This window comes from Myotis lucifugus, unplaced genomic scaffold (assembly GCF_000147115.1).
Source record: "Myotis lucifugus unplaced genomic scaffold, Myoluc2.0 scaffold_23, whole genome shotgun sequence".
NCBI lineage: Eukaryota > Metazoa > Chordata > Mammalia > Chiroptera > Vespertilionidae > Myotis > Myotis lucifugus.
Genome location: NW_005871071.1, coordinates 3,350,071 through 3,366,234, shown reverse-complemented (window position 1 = coordinate 3,366,234; position 16,164 = coordinate 3,350,071). Strand labels below are relative to the sequence as shown.

Below are 16,164 nucleotides of genomic sequence, written 5' to 3'. Positions count from 1 at the left end.
TACCTGATGAATATATATATATATATATATATATATATATATATATATATATATATCTTTATATGAGAACTTTTCCTTACTTGCTCCAGTATTTGAATTCATGTTTAAAATACTTTAGCTAGAGTCTAATTAGGCTTTGTTCCCATTCATAGTAAGATAATGGGGTGGAAAATGTCATTTACTTTATATCCTGTTGTTAAGTAGCTTTCAGGAAAGACTGAGAGTCAATTCAGCATTGACACCTGAAGTTGGAAGCCAAACCTCTCCTCAAAAATCTACAAATGATTTATCCTCTCTACTGATCAGTATACAAACAGTAAGTCAAGCAGTTGAAGATCAGTATTAAAAAGAAGGGAGTTCACAGTCACTAATATTGAAAATAATATGAAATGCTTGTTCCTCTCTCTGGAATTTTTGTTATTCAACGGTTATTTAAAACTAGGTCAACTCAACATTGAGATTCATCAATTCAACTCACTAATATAAAACATTTCATTAGTCCATAGAAACAGATGGATAACATACAGTTGTTAAAGCTCCTTATATCCTCTTTCTTCACATTCTATTTTATTTTTATAAGTGCTAATAGGAGTTCATCAGAATTCTACAGCTTTGAAAATGGGTTGAACTACCCATATTAGCTTCCAGTTCACTGTTGGAGTGAGGAATATGGTCACATCAATGAACACATATGAGAAAAGAGAAAGGTTTCTCAAACATATCCCAGAACTTAAGAGCTAAATGGAAGATATTAATACACCATACTACATAAAAATTAAAAATAGAAAATTTCAAAATATACTATTAGAAAGTTAAAAAAGAAATGATAGAGTCAAAAATATGTTGTCACCATAAATAAACTATTTCTGTCCAAGAGTTTAAATATTATTTAAAACACTACAAATTAAAAAGATACTAGTAACAACAAAATATTAAAAATGTATACAAGATGAGAACAGGAAACTCAGAACAGCCCAAGTGACCAATAAACATGTGAAAATATGCTCAATATCATAATATGTAGGCAAACTTAACAAAAATCCATATTGTTCATCACTTTATCAAAAATTAATTAATAATACAGATTGATAATATGGAGTCCTGGAAAATGTGGAGAAATAAATATTCTCAATTTTTTTTAGGTAACATTTTGAAAGGCAATTTGCCAGTATTCATTGTATTTTTAATGTATAATTATTTTGACCCAGAAATTTCACTCTTTGTTACCTACACACCTACACTTTCTGCAGAGACTTCATTTCAGTATTCTTTGCAATGACTAAAGAAAAAAAATCATCAATAGTGGAATGGTTACATAAAGTATTATACATATATTATATGTACTCATAGTATGTACTATTAAAAAGAAATTAGATCTAGGATATAAGCTGAGTTTTTAAAAAGCTATATGCAGAAAATACATATACTTAACAAGACATAACTCAAGTTTTACTTCTCTTATTTGTCAAACTCACTCAACTTTCTAAACTCTCTTTATACCCATAGTCTTGAGTAGACCCTTTTTCCCATTCTTATTCCTCTTCTTCATCACATCCTATCTTCACTCTCCTACTTGCTGATAACATAATATTGTATGACAGGGTAGAGAAAGGGTGAGGAAGTCTTGAAAGACAGCAACTAAGTCATCAAGAATTTTTTAGTGTAATAGACACATCTATTATAGTGTCTATTACATAGTAAGTGCTTAGTGAGTGAATTAATGAATGAGTAAATGATAAATGACATTGTAAAACTCAAGTAATCATAGCACCAAAGTCACCACAGATACCACATTCTCAAGAAAGTCCTCCCTGATTTTCAACCATCCCAATGCCCCAAACCTTAGATCCTATAAATGAGCTAACAATTGTTCTACGTGGATAATGTAAATGTTGCAAATTTCATGGACTAAACTAAATCTATTTTGTAGGAAAACCTCCTAGACCTTCTCTGAAAAATGATTACTTTCACTTTATGTACAATTTAAACAGCACAGTATAGTAGTTAAAATGATGAGTTCCAGAGTCAGGCACCTGGTCTGAATCCTGGCTTCTCCATTTACTAATTGTGGCAGCTTATTTGGAAGGAGCTACTCCCTATGTCTTTTTATCATCTGGGGGCAGTGGGGCCGGGGGGGCGGGGATGAGAATGAATGAGAACATCTGGCTGTTGTGCACTAGTGCAGACAGAATGCTTAGCACAACCTGGCACCTGTTTGATTGAGACCAGCTATTATTGTTCTTATTGTTTCCTGGTTTTCTGCCTCACAGCAGAACAAAAGCCAAGCATTAGAAGAAAAGGAGGCTAAATATGTAAGATAAATCAAGGACTAAGGGTAGGAAACTTACTATAGTTCATAAAGCCTATTTACCTGTGGTCCTTTTGTATAATCCACACACATCGATAGTCCCTGAAGTGCTGAGAGAATTACCACCAGGATAGCACGGCTGTCCACGTTAATGCCCAAGACAAAACAACTAGGTCTTGCTTATACTATTTGAAAAAGCAGGAACATATTGTGGAAGTCAATTTTTAGGTATGTATTTGAGTGACAATTGTAATAATATCCGTTAGGAAGAGACTTAAGTTTGCTGAGGAAATGTTTAAACCATTCTAATAAGGGTAGCATGGGTTTCAGCTTGTTCCTCGGCTGCAGAGTAATAGGAAAATCAAAACAAAACCTACTCTCTGTGACAGGAAGAGAAAATGGCTGCTAGCTGAGAAATGATGTGATTCGGATGACAGGCAGTGAAGGGAGTGAGAAAGCAGAAAAGTGAGCAAGACGGTGGACCAGAGAAGAACTCCTCCTGAGAGTCTCCCAATATTTCGTAAAGTCAACCAAAATCAAACATGTTGTTTAGTGGAGTGTCTTCTGGAAACCGATCAAAGCTTAGGTTCTGAAACTGGAAGATGCAAGAACTAGAATTTGCAAAAATCATAACCAGAGCATTTCCAGCCATATAACTTGGAAAGGGACTAAAATTTCCACTAGAACACAAGCAATAAGAAATCACTCCCCAAATACGTAATCTGAGATACGCTGTGTAATACAGTTGTGAAAGATCTCTCTAAAAAAATCCAGATCCCTTTCAGAAAGCGTTGGCACATAAGAGCTAAGTTATGTTTATGGGAATCATCCCCATGGTGCCAGTACATGACAAATAAGATACTAATTCCTCCTCTGAGCAAGGTTCCCACAGTGGGGGAGTGTCAGTCACTGGATGTAATGTCCCTTCCAGTCTTCAGAGCCCTGGCTTTGTTCCACATCCCTGACCGCACTGGGACCAGAGCTGTGCACCTGGGACGGTTTCACATTTCCCACGCCAGGTGAAGGGCAAACCGCTCTGTGCCTTCCCTTTCGTACTGACGGTGGAGTTTGACAGTATGTGTGACGAATTCCAGGATATGAGGACAGGGTGCCTCTGACTCTCCTGGTTCCTCTAATACCTTCTCCCCATAAACAAACTTCTCCAGCCATTTCAGGCCACTTTGTTTCCAGCCTGGTCTGGAGCTCACACAGCAGGGGGGAAATCAAAGGGCAATTTCCTGAGTCATCATGGGCAGAGCATCTCTGCCCCCAGCAGTCAGGTTGCCACCATGCATTAGTGACAGTGAGGCTCCAGTGGCCCAGACACTTTCCTGGGGATGAAGTCGCCTGAGGCTTTCTGACAGGCCACACCGAAAAGGAGCAGCCGCTGTTACTGCCCCAATGCCACACTCCAACAGGCATTCGGAAAGTGGAAGCCCCACCCAGGGCCAGGCTCTAGTGCTGGGCCCTGTGTTCCTCCAATCTATGCAACTCGCTTCCTGGATGGAAGACAAATTGAATATTCATTGAGCACTGACTGTGCACAGGTATTTGGCCAGGCATTGAGCCTATATTATCTCATTAAGTCCTCACAGCAAATCTGAGTAGGGCTCTTGCTTTCATATTAGAGGGGAGGCTGTGCATTAGGATGCCTTCCGCTCTGCATAAAAGAATTCCCAACTGAGAGTGCTTATGAATTGTTGGTGTGGTGATTAAGAGCACAGGATCTGAAGACAGACTGACGGGTTTCATATCCTTGCTCTCTGTTAAGTACTCATGTGCAGAACTTTGGGCAATTTACTTAGAGCACTTTTCGCTTTGGTGTCCTCAGTTGTAAAATGGGAAAACAATGGCACCTCCACACTAGACTTTCTGCAAGGATGAAAAGGTTAATGCATGCAAAGCAATTAGAACAGAGCCTGGTAAGTCCAGGAAGCCCAGGGTGAGGCATGCCCAGGGCTGGCTCACTGTTTCTGTGACATCAGCTTCCTATTTTCCTGTCCTGCCGTCTTCAATGTGTTGACTGTTATTCTCATGTGACAAGATGGCAGCCACAGTTTCAAGCCTCATATGTACAAATAACATCTGACCGCCCAAAAAAATTTAAAACGGAAGAAAGCTGTTTTCTCCCATGCTTCTCATTTTAACATGAAAGTCTTCCCCAGCAAACTTTTCCTATGTCCCTCAGACCATAAGGGAAGCTGGGAAAGCAAGTATCAAGATCCTCAGACTCTTGTATCATTTCTGCCAACAAATAAGAAGCAGAAGGGCCTGGCCGGTGTGGCTCAGTGGTTGAGCATCGACCTATGAACCAGGAGGTCATGGTTTGATTCCCAGTCAGGCCACATGCCCAGGTTGCGGGCTTGATCCCCAGTGGGGGCTTGCAGGAGGCAGCCAATCAATGATTCTCTCTCATCATTGATGTTTCTATCTCTCTCTTCCTTTCCCTTCCTCTCTGAAATCAATTAAAAAAATACATTTTTTTAAAAAAAAGCAGAAGGATGTAAAGAATGACTGCTGGTCAGGCCACTAATATTGCAAGGAATATGCTTTTTGAAGTTAAGTTGCTTGAGGTAGCACAGCTAGTATACAGCAGATCCGAAACGTGAACACAAGTCTGGCCTTCTGCTAAAGATGCCACCTCCCAGGTCACTGTACACAGGTTGTTTGCTAGTGCTACTATAACAAGTACCACGTATGGGGTGGGCTTAAGCAACAGAAATTTATGGTCTCATAGTTTTAGATGCTAGAAGTCCAAGGCCAATGTGTCAGTAGAGTTGGCTCCTCCTGAGAGCTGGCGGGGGGGAGGGGGGGGGAATCTGTTCCATGCTTCTCCCCTAGCTCCTGGGGTTGGCTGGAAATCCTTGGCATTCCTTGACTTGTAGACACAGCACCCTTATCTCAGGCTTCATCTTCACATGGTGTTCTCCTTACTTGTGTATCTGTCTCTAAATTTCCCCCGTATATAAGAACATCAGTCATATTGGACACAAGTCCATCCCAATTATGTAGTCTTTAACTTGGTTTTATCTCTATAAAACCCTATATCCTGGGTCCAACATCTGTAAATGTCACAAATGCAATAACTTTCAGTCACCCCAGTCACCATTCCCTGAGGAACTATTGTTACCAGGTGCCTATATATCATTCTGGAGGTTGATAATGCATTTAAATTTTCCCACTGCTCTTTACACCATAAAAGATTATTAACATCTTATCTGGTTCATAAATTATTGAAGAATTTCAAAAACTGTCATTGGCCACTGTTTAATGTCTTTCCAAAGGTAAAGTTGTTCAAATTAAACTCAAGCTATGGACTTAGTATGGCTAAAATACCCCCCACCCCCCACCCAGTTCTTTATGTTAACAACTGACCTATAGAAAACTTCATTGTAATTCCCAGAGGATGCTTAAGTTATGCTCTGATGTTTTTGCTTTGATTTTATATTTATACTGATTTTAACAACTTTGAGATATAATTAATATGTAATAAAAACTGTATGAGTTATATACAATGTGATGAGTTAACATACGCATGCACATGTGATACCATCACTGCAGTCAAAGTAATGAACATACTCATTACTTCTGAAAAAAGAAGGCATCTCCAAATAAGGCCTCATTCTGGGGTACTAGATGTTAGAAGTTCAATATTAATTAAGGCAGGGGATGGGAGAAACACAATTCAACCCACAACACAGGTGAAAACCACTTTAAATGGAGACCAAGAGTTCAGTGATTAACTGAACAAAATATATATATACTGAACAAAAACAAAAGGTAAAATGGTGACATCTTTCTATTTATCCAATTGATAGAGAATTAATGTTAAAAGCCTGGTTCACATAAAAACATCCATTAACTTAACATAGGAAAAAATATAGATTGAGCTCAAAAGTAGATATTCCTTCAGCATAAATAATAACTATTTTGAGGAGCAAAAAGTATACTTCCTGGTCCTTTGCATCTTTGTCTCTGAAAAGGCCTAATGCCTTCATCATAATATACTAATGATTTGCTTGATGGAAGTACTTTTAACTGAGACCTTTAGGGAAAGAAAACATAGAACAGATTCGTATCTTTTTTTTATTTATAAGAGGTCAAGTATTTCAGGATTTTGAAATTTAGTCTATGAACGACAAGAGCTTTGTTCCTAATTTAACTGTTACTGTGGGTTACTTGTCTCAGTAAACTAAAGCTTGCCATTGGTCACTAGCAGACTAGACAAGAACACACAGGGTCCCACTTGAAAAAACTAATTTCCATGTTTCTTAATGTTGGGATCACTGTTTCTAATAGCTAACATTAAGAAATAGTATGCATTAAGCAGTTACTGTGGACTAGGCATTCTGTAAGCAAAGCTGGGCAGTTTGCATGGGTTAATTTATTTATTTCTTAAACAACAATTTTATGAGGAACTATTTCCATGCCCATGTTATAGACTAAAGCACAGAAAGTTTGTTCAAGATCATTCCAAGTAAGTGAGAAGCCAAGAGTTTGGCTCAGTGGATAGAGCGTCAGCCTGCGGACTGAAGGGCCCCGGGTTTGATTCTGGTCAAGGGCATATGCCCAGGTTGCGGGCTCAATCCCCATTAGGGGGTGTGCAAGAGGCAGCCAGTCAATGATTCTCTCTCATCATTGATGTTTCTAACTCTCTCTCCTCCCTTCCTCTCTGAAATCAATTAAAAAATATTTAAAAAAAAAACTCCCAATGGTATCAATGTGAACATTTAATATTGGAAAATTGGAGTTTTTTATTTTCTATTTTGTCTGTATTATTAATTTTAAAGAAGGCAAAAATAAAGAATTCTACATTTCAAAAAACAAAAAACCTGGGCCTGCTTCACTTCACCATTCACATTCTTAAAAGAACAAGTGTTAGCATGAGCTAAACTAAATGTCAAATATTACTTTTGTCACTGGTTCTATAAGACTGGGAAATCTTTTCACCTATAAAATTTGGATAAAACTGTCTGGTTCAATTAGGGAAATGCTGACATTTTGCTTAGACCTCTCACCTTTGGATGAAAACACTTGACATATGCCCTTTGTTCTCATAAGAAAGGTTGTTGATTTTGGTTCTAGAACCACCACATAAATACCAGTTGTCTAAGTAAGGATTCATCCTGAGCCCCCCTCCGTCAATACCTGGTGTGTAACCTCTCCTCCTACATCACCTTGTATTTCCCTCACCAGGGTTTCGTCTCAGCACATAAAAGAACATCAGCCGCCTTCTATACCAGCCTCCTGTTTTCCTGTTAGCTACTTCCTGCTTTTAATGCCATCTAGAACTGCGCAGCAGCAAGTAATGGCTTGCTTCACCCTCTTTATGCAGTTCAGGTCTCCAGACAATAATGGGCTTCCAACTTCCCTCGTGTGGAAACTGTGAAAATGGGAGCAATGGGCTCCATGGGAGTAAAGTGGGACATCATCCATCCTGTTCTCCCTTCCATTAAAGCAGATGAACGGCCCCTTTTACCTAAAGCCCATCTTCTGCCCATGCTTTAGGTTCAATCTCCTTTGGCATCTGAGGACATGTTCGCTGTTGATTCTCTTTTTTGCTAAAGCTCTAGGTTTAGTGTTTGTTTTAATGATTCCCAGTTCATGGCACACTTTCATCACTAACCCATGCAAAATCCTTATTTTTCAGTCTCTTCTATCACATTTCATTTCCCATCCCTCACCCCAAAGGCAACCATTGCATTTTGTTTCAATGTTCTTCTTTGTGTTTGTATGCTGTATTAGTCAAGGTTCTTCAGGAAAACAGAACAAATAGGAGGTGATGATAGATAGGAAGGTAGGTAGATAGATGATGATGATGATGAAGATAGATAGATAGATAGATAGATAGATAGATAGATAGATAGATAGATAATAGATAGATAGATGATAGATGATAGATAGATAGATAGATAGATAGATAGATAGATAGATAGATAGACAGATAGTTAGATAGATAGATAGATAGATAGATAGATAGATAGATAGATAATAGAAATTGAGATTGATTGTATGGATTGACTCAAGCAATTACGGAAGCTGGCAAGACTGAAATCAGGCAGGCCAGCAGGCTGGGAATTCAGGTAAGAGTTGATGTAGTCTTGAGTCCAAAAATGTATTTAGTGGAACTCGGGCAGGATTTCTATATTTCAGCCTTGAGGAGGAATTGCTGCTTCTTCAGGAAACCTCAGTCTTTGCCCTTGGGTATTCAACTGATTGGGTGAGGCCCACCCACATATAGAGGATAAACTGCTTTACCTCCAGTTAACCAATTGTGTTTATCACATCCACAGTGTGTATCTTCACAGAAACATCTAGACTAGTTTTTGAAAAAACAACTTGGTACCATTGCCAAGTTGACACGAAGTTAACCAGAAATTTCCAAAATATTCATCACTGTTGTCTGTGTTTTTTAATTTATGTAAATGATACTGTGTTCATCCTTCCTACTCAAAGAGCAGTCTGTTAACTGGCAGCATCAGCATCACCTGTGATCTCTATACAAACGCAGAATCTCAGGTTCAGCCCAGACCTACTGAGTCAGAGTCTGTATTTGAACAATATCTCCCTATTTCTCACCCACCTGACAGATATTGAGAAGACTAAATTGGATGAACAGAAATTTTACTAAATATACACAAAAATAAAATTTAATGCATACGTATTCTAGAAAACATGTTAAGAATTCCCTCGGCCTTGCCCTAACCAGTTTGGCTCAGTGGATAGAGCGTCAGCCTGCGGACTGAAGGGTTGGGGTTCAATTCCAGTCAAGGGCATGTACCTTGGTTGCAGGCACATCCCCAATAGGAGGTGTGCAGGAGGCAGCTGATCGATGTTTCTCTCTCATCGATGTTTCTAACTCTCTATCCCTCTCCCTTCCTCTCTGTAAAAAATCGATAAAATATATTTAAAAAAAAGAATTCCCTTGGCCTTGTTAATTATGACACACATATTAATAATCGAATTAAAAATTGTGGTATATTTACACATTATAATTCCACAGTCAGAAAATATATAAGACGTACCTCCATGCAACAACATGGATAAATCTCACAAAAATTAATGCTAAGAGAAATAAGACTACACAAAGGGAATGCATACTGTATGATTCCATCTCTATAAAGTTCAAAAGCAGTTGAAATGAATATATAATATTTAAAGTTGTTCATATCTGTCAGTGTCATGAAGAAGTGCATTAGAAAGTGATCAGAAATGGTTACATGGCAGGATTCAGGACTAGGAGAGCTGGTACTTTTATTTCTTGGCCAGAGCAGTAATTATATAGGTGTTTACTTTATAATAATTCATTAGACTGTGCACTCAAGTTTTATGTACTTTTAAGTATATGTCTTAGTGCACAATGAAAGACTTAAAATTATTAAATGGAATAGATGTACAATGCCACGATCGATATTCAATAAATGACAGTTATGTACACCAAGACCTCAGATGTACTCTGCCTGATTGAGAGTGTGTGAGCTCTGAGAATTTTTCTGGAATATATTAAAGAAAAGTTTTAATATCCAAGTTTTATATTAATAAGAGTAGAAAATTCCATTTGGTAAACAGAGCAGCATAAGTAATATTTGAGTCACAAAAGCAAACTGTGGACATGGTTTGGAGAGAAACAGTTAAAGACTTAAATGCCTCTAAACAAGAGAACAACAATTCAGGGGAGTGGGTTGGCAGCTTACGAAGTGAGGAAGAAGGTCTCAAGAGAAAAAGAGAAGCACCTAAAAGATAATGGGTACCCTTCCCCCAGGACCTAAGAAAGGCAAGGGCTCCCTTCCTGACAGAGGAGTGATGGATGAAATTTTAGGACATTGTCTAATACTCAATTTTAACTTGTCTATCAATCCAACAATAAGCATATTATCTGATTATGCGTTAATTGGTGTTGTGCATTAATCAGGGATCTCAGTCCCCAAAGTTTCATTAGAGGTTAGCCTTAGGAGAGGTGGTATTTAAAGAAATGAAGGTATAGACACAGTGCTCAACATGACCAAGATAGTGCAGAAAGAGAACAGCAATCACAGAAAACAAGAAACATGTGAAGATCAAGGATTCCCTGGATGGAGGAGACCAGAGCAAAATGTGGTCAGAAGAAACACACTCCCTGAAGCGCTTGAGGGATATTGGGGGAGAAACTGGATTGCCTACAATGTGTGGAATAGGGGCTTGGGCTGTTCTACCCAAATATTTCAGGAAAGAGTGATCCCAACAGTCTGAAGTTGCCAGGAAATGGACACTTTGTCACCTGTGTCTTATTAGCATCTGGCACAAGAATTAAAGTTTTTACCAATAGCCTTATACAAACAGACTGAAGGTCATTTCAAAGAGGGCTTGCAGGACTGTGACACCAGGAGCTCTTAACTCTGTGGCTGAAGACCAAAGTTCTCCACAGGATGCCATAGTCACTCAATAGCGCTGTGTGTTCCTGAAGAGACAGCCCTTCATAATCAAGACGGCTCATGCATAATCACCCATGATTGGTGATGTGGAAAATAAATAACTCAAAGTTTAATTTTTAAAAAATTGTAGGTGATCCTCATCCCATAGAAGGAATATCCTAAAAGCAGTTTAGTGGCTTTAAAAATCCAGTGAAATAGGGAAAGAAAAGAACAAAACATGTAGTGCGTCTGGTTAAATACAACAACTGAACCTGATAAATGCCATTCATGGTGCCTAGAAAACTTTGTTGTAACCAGGTCATCTTCTGAAGTCCCTTCTATCTTCTCCCATAACTTGCCCTAGAGAAGTCATGTGAAGGTCGTGGCCTTATGTTTATAAACATGTTTCCTTATTGGTAACTCTCAGATCTCAAAAAAAAAAAAAGTTTATGAGAGACCTCCAATCTCTTAGAGGTCTTACTCAAAGTGAAGTGGGAGAAGAATTTGGTTTCCTCTGCACTGGGATAAAGGGAATGTACTACCATACAATCACCAAAGCAATGTGCTTTTCTTCTCTGTACCCACAACTGCCACACATACTCACAAACATACTCTTCAAACACTGATGACTCATGGAAGATAAACATGGTGAGGCCATGACCCCTCTGGAGAAACTTGGAGGAAAGCAGAGCTCTGTCACTGTACATTTAGCATCCCTACACTGTTCTTCCAACTTCCAACCTTTTACATCACAAGTCACATAGGCAGAGAGGAAGTAATAAAAGACTATCTTCCTTGTGCGCACAATTAAAATTAAAAGTCACCCCCGAGATTCGAAAACTAGAGGGGAAAAGAGCAAACGCTCTATCACTGTGGTTTTTCCTTCAACAAGGTCTTCTTCCCTGGGTTTTGCTGCTGAGGATCATGCACTCATTCCATCTGCCTCTCTTGAATTGTCATTCTTTTGGTGCTGGGTGTTACCTGTTCAAACTGTGACAGCTTCACACTTATTTCTTTAAAATCCCCTCAATGCCTCAAAGGATTTTTTGTTCATGCACACAGTTTTCAAGATACGAAGGGGCCTAAGAAAAGAACAATAATCTAAGCAGCCTCAGGCACATCAAGATTGAACAGAAAAAAAAAGTGTCACTTCCCAGCTCCCTCTAGCTTCTTGGGGACAGATTCAGTCACTTAACTTCAGTGTGGTGTTGAGGTTTCTGCCATCACTGGGGATCAGACAAAAGCTGAGAGTCAGAAAGTTAAAGTTTAATGGAAACTGAACTAAGTCAAGAGAGTACCTTTGGTGTATGAATCATGTAGCAGGAAACCAGGCGCCCAGACTCAGGATGTAGGTTCAGGCCCAGTCCTGCCAAGAATTGGCCTGTGTGACTTTGTGGAGATCATATGACTTCTCTGACTTTCATGTGCAGTATTTAAAAAGTGTAGAGTAACAGAATTTACCTTGAGAGTCACTATGTCAATTAAATAAGGTTATTGATGTGAAATCTCTAAATACGTAACAAATTCCCAATAACTGTCTGGGAATCTGAATCTAGCCTTTTGGTGAGACCCAGTATTCATACTCGTATAAGGGTCAAATACCTGGTCATTCCACTCTGGTGCCAGAATATTAACACAAGAAAGTGTCATCCCTCCTAGAGAATCTTTATACAACTCACATTTTCTAACCTGAAAAGTCTCACTGGTCTCGCCATAATTATACCAGTTGCCAACTATCTGATAGCCAGTTTTCATTCCTTTGTACTTTTTATAGGCCTTTGTTAGCATAATGCCTGAAGCACAAGTAGGATTAAGATACTTGTAGAAAAAAATATAAAAGTATTTAAGGGAAACTGACAGAACTTTGTTACTCAATACACTGAACTAACAATCTTAGTGGTGAGATATTCAAACCAAATTGTTTGCTTCCTAGTTATGAACTCTCTGGCAAATGCAATTCTTGTGGTAATGTAAATGGCACACTTTTCTAGATAGCTATGGAGTGAAGCATCCCTGAAAAGGTAATAGAGATATCACTTCTACCTAGAGGTGGTTATAAAAAAATTTAAAAAGCAATAGGTGTGTTGTATTAACTAAAGTGTTAATAAATGTGGTGTATTTTAAATTTTTACAAAATGAATCTTTTTCCAGTTACTTTTCTGAGGTACCATAAAAATCACATTTAGAAAAGAATAAACTATCAGATTCTAATTGTAAAATAGTGTCAATTTCCTTTTAAAAATCATCGCAAAATAAGTATAACAAGAAACACAAATGGAAACAATCTTTAATCTAACTAGTAAGTCAACCTCAAACAACAAAATATATGAAAGAGCTTCCAAAAGTCCCACGGTCAAACAAGCAAGCAAAAAGATGCTGTGAGGACATCAAAGGCTGCAATCTCAGAGACAGAAGGCAGGAATGAAGTCTTCAAATAGGTGGCACACCCAAAAGGCAAAACTCAGTGGTTCTCAACCTTCTGGCCCTTTAAATACAGTTCCTCATGTTGTGACCCAACCATAAAATTATTTTCGTTGCTACTTCATAACTGTAACGTTGCTACTGTTATGAATCGTAATGTAAATATCTGATATGCAGGATGGTCTTAGGCAACTCCTGTGAAAGAGTCGTTCGACCGCCAAATGGGTGGCGACCCACAGGTTGAAAACTGCTGATAGAGAGTGTAATCACAGGAATCTGATCTGTATGATGTCTGCCAGGCTCCACAGCTCCTGATTCTTGATGTCCAGGGAGACGGCCAAAAGAACTGACTTCTAACCCTGGCCAGTGTGCTCAGTGGTTGGGTGTCATCCTATGCACCAGAGGTTGTTGGTTTGATTCCCAATCAAGGATCATACGGGTTGTGGGCTCAATCCCCAGTAGGGGCATGTAGGAGGCAATGTTACATTCTCACATCGATGTTTCTTTCTTCTACCTCCCCTTCTCTCTCTCTCAAAATAATAATAAACTATTCTTTAAAAATAAAAAAAGAACTGACCTCTTTGTAAACAAGGAATATTTCTGGTACCCAGCCAAAACATAACTTTGGTTCTTTCCCAACTTGAACCTTCTTCAAATGGGTAGTATAGAAAAAAATTCACCTCATTCAAAGATGAGTAGTGAGTGAAAAGAACGAGCACTGGAGTTGTAGAAGCTAGTCACAATTTTTTTAAATGTTGGAGGTAAAGAATAAGTAGTAAATAGTAGAAGAAAAATTATGATAAGGAATACTGCCATAAAGAAAATGAAAGTAAAAGACAGCAACTGAATTAGAAGCATCAAAATAATTGCCTCCTTAAAAATAGCTCAAAAGATGCCTAACAGCTATGGAAATAAGTGAATAAGACAACAACAAGATGGGGGGAAAACATGCCAAAGTCAGAAATAATGTGGGAGGAAAAATTAAAAACCATTTTTGAGATGAATATCACAATGAAACCAATATAAGGTCCAGCAGACATTATTAAAAGCAGGATAAGAGAAATGAGAAAAAATAAGCAAAATAAATGACAAGAGAGAGTTAAAAACAGAGAATATAGCAGATATAAACACAAAGAAGATCCAATTCCTAAATCTTTTCCCCGAAGAAGATAATTGCAATGATAGTCCAGGAAAAGTTTAAATGTATAAGCAGCTATGCACTTCAAAATGTGGTAAAGCGAACTAGTTCAGGCTGACACTTTTATTTAAAACTAGAGGCCCAGTGCACGAATTCGTGCATGGGTGGGGTTCAGCCGGCCCAGCCCCAGTTGGGACGGATCAGGGTGGTCCTGTCGGGAGGAGGAGACAGTGGGAGGTTGGCCGGCTGGCCCATCAGGGCTGGGCCAGCTGGGGGTAGGGCCGAGGGTGATTGGCTGGCAGGCCCCACCCCAAATGGGGTTGGGGGCTGATCGGGGCAGACCTGGCTGGGGGAAGGGGCTTCAGGCCAATCGGGATGGGCCAGGCCTGCCGGGGGGGGGGGGGGGGCCGTGGGGGGATTAGCCGCTGGCCCCGCCCCCTGATCGGGCTGGTTCACTGGCCTCAGTGGGCATCATAGAGACCGGTTTTTCCGGTTGTTACAGCCTTCTGGTCACTGGCTTTTTATATATATAGATAACAACAATAAGGTCACACAATGTCAAATGGGTACAAAACTTTCTGTTTACTCCTGTTTTCTGTATTTATCTCATGAACAAACAAATTATTAAACCAGCTCTTGTCCACAGACCACGCTTTGATTATCTGGTTTACACGTAGCTGAAGAAATTGCCTAGAATGCGGCACAGAAAGATACAGAAAACATCAGAGACAGTGATGGACAGATTGCAAAAGACTTCCACCAGTTAGATCCTGAATTCTATCACACAGAATATTTGAAGAGATGATCCCTGAGAAATCTTCAATATTTGTTGAAACATGTGAAACTTCTGATATAAGCTACAAATCTAAAACAAAGTAAATAACAAAAAATCTATGCCTAGCTACATCACAATCAAAACACAGAACACCAAAGACAGAGAATAGCATTAAAGCAGGCAGAGTAAAGACAGTTGACCTATAGGAAAGCCATAATTATACTGATAGCAATAAAATACAGGAAGATACTTGATAATATCTTCAAAATGATTTTTAAAATGCTACTTTCAAAATGTTGACAGAAAATTATTATTAAGCACAAATTCTATAACTACCTTCACAGGTAATAAATGGTAACAAAACTAAGATTTTTCAGACAAACAAAAGCTAAAGTAAAGTTTAACAATGGATTGTTACTTTAAAAAATTACTACATATAGATTTTAGAAAAAAATACAATTATTAAATTCCAAAAGAAGAACTGAAATAGAAAAAGAAATGGTGAGCAAAAATATCATGAACATATCAGTAAATAAAAACATGGACTGTATATAATAATCATAGTAAAAACAAATTTGGAGAATAAAGAAAAACAAGCTGCAATTAAAATACTTACACACCAATCTTCTTTCTCTCATTTAAAAGTATAAAGTTCAGGGTTATCTTTTTTCCCTAGATAGCACATATGCAAATATGACATGTAGGCTTTTTTTAAAATTTTGACTTTAACTGTTGAATATTGATCAATAATCAAATAAGGCAGAAGAATAATATAGAGGTTATTCAACTGATAATTTATAACTAGATATGTAATGCAAATACTACTATATATTCTCTTTTATCATTTATCTAATTCATAGGCACATTCTAGGCTTATAAGATTATATCTATAGAAAACACCACCTGAATTTAAATTATTTAAGGCTACTATAACTGAAAATGGTAAACAGATACTATTTGCAAGCACAAGTACTAAAGATATATGCATTGACTTTTTGCATTAGGTTTTTACTTTTATATATTGAAACTAGAGGCCCGGGCACAAAAATTTGTGCCCTGGCGGGGGGGGGGGCGTGTCCCTCAGCCCCACTTGTGCCCTCTCACAGTCTGGGCCCCTCAGGAGATAATGCCT

The 16,164-nt window shown here is 38.4% G+C and overlaps 1 non-coding gene across 1 annotated transcript; it reads left to right on the top strand.

Moving 5' to 3' along the window:
* The first annotated feature begins 10,632 nt into the window (after window positions 1-10,632).
* On the top strand, window positions 10,633-10,761 carry LOC111825389. Its single transcript, XR_002828550.1, has one exon. It is a non-coding gene; the product is annotated as a small nucleolar RNA SNORA25 (small nucleolar RNA).
* The last annotated feature ends 5,403 nt before the right edge of the window (window positions 10,762-16,164 follow it).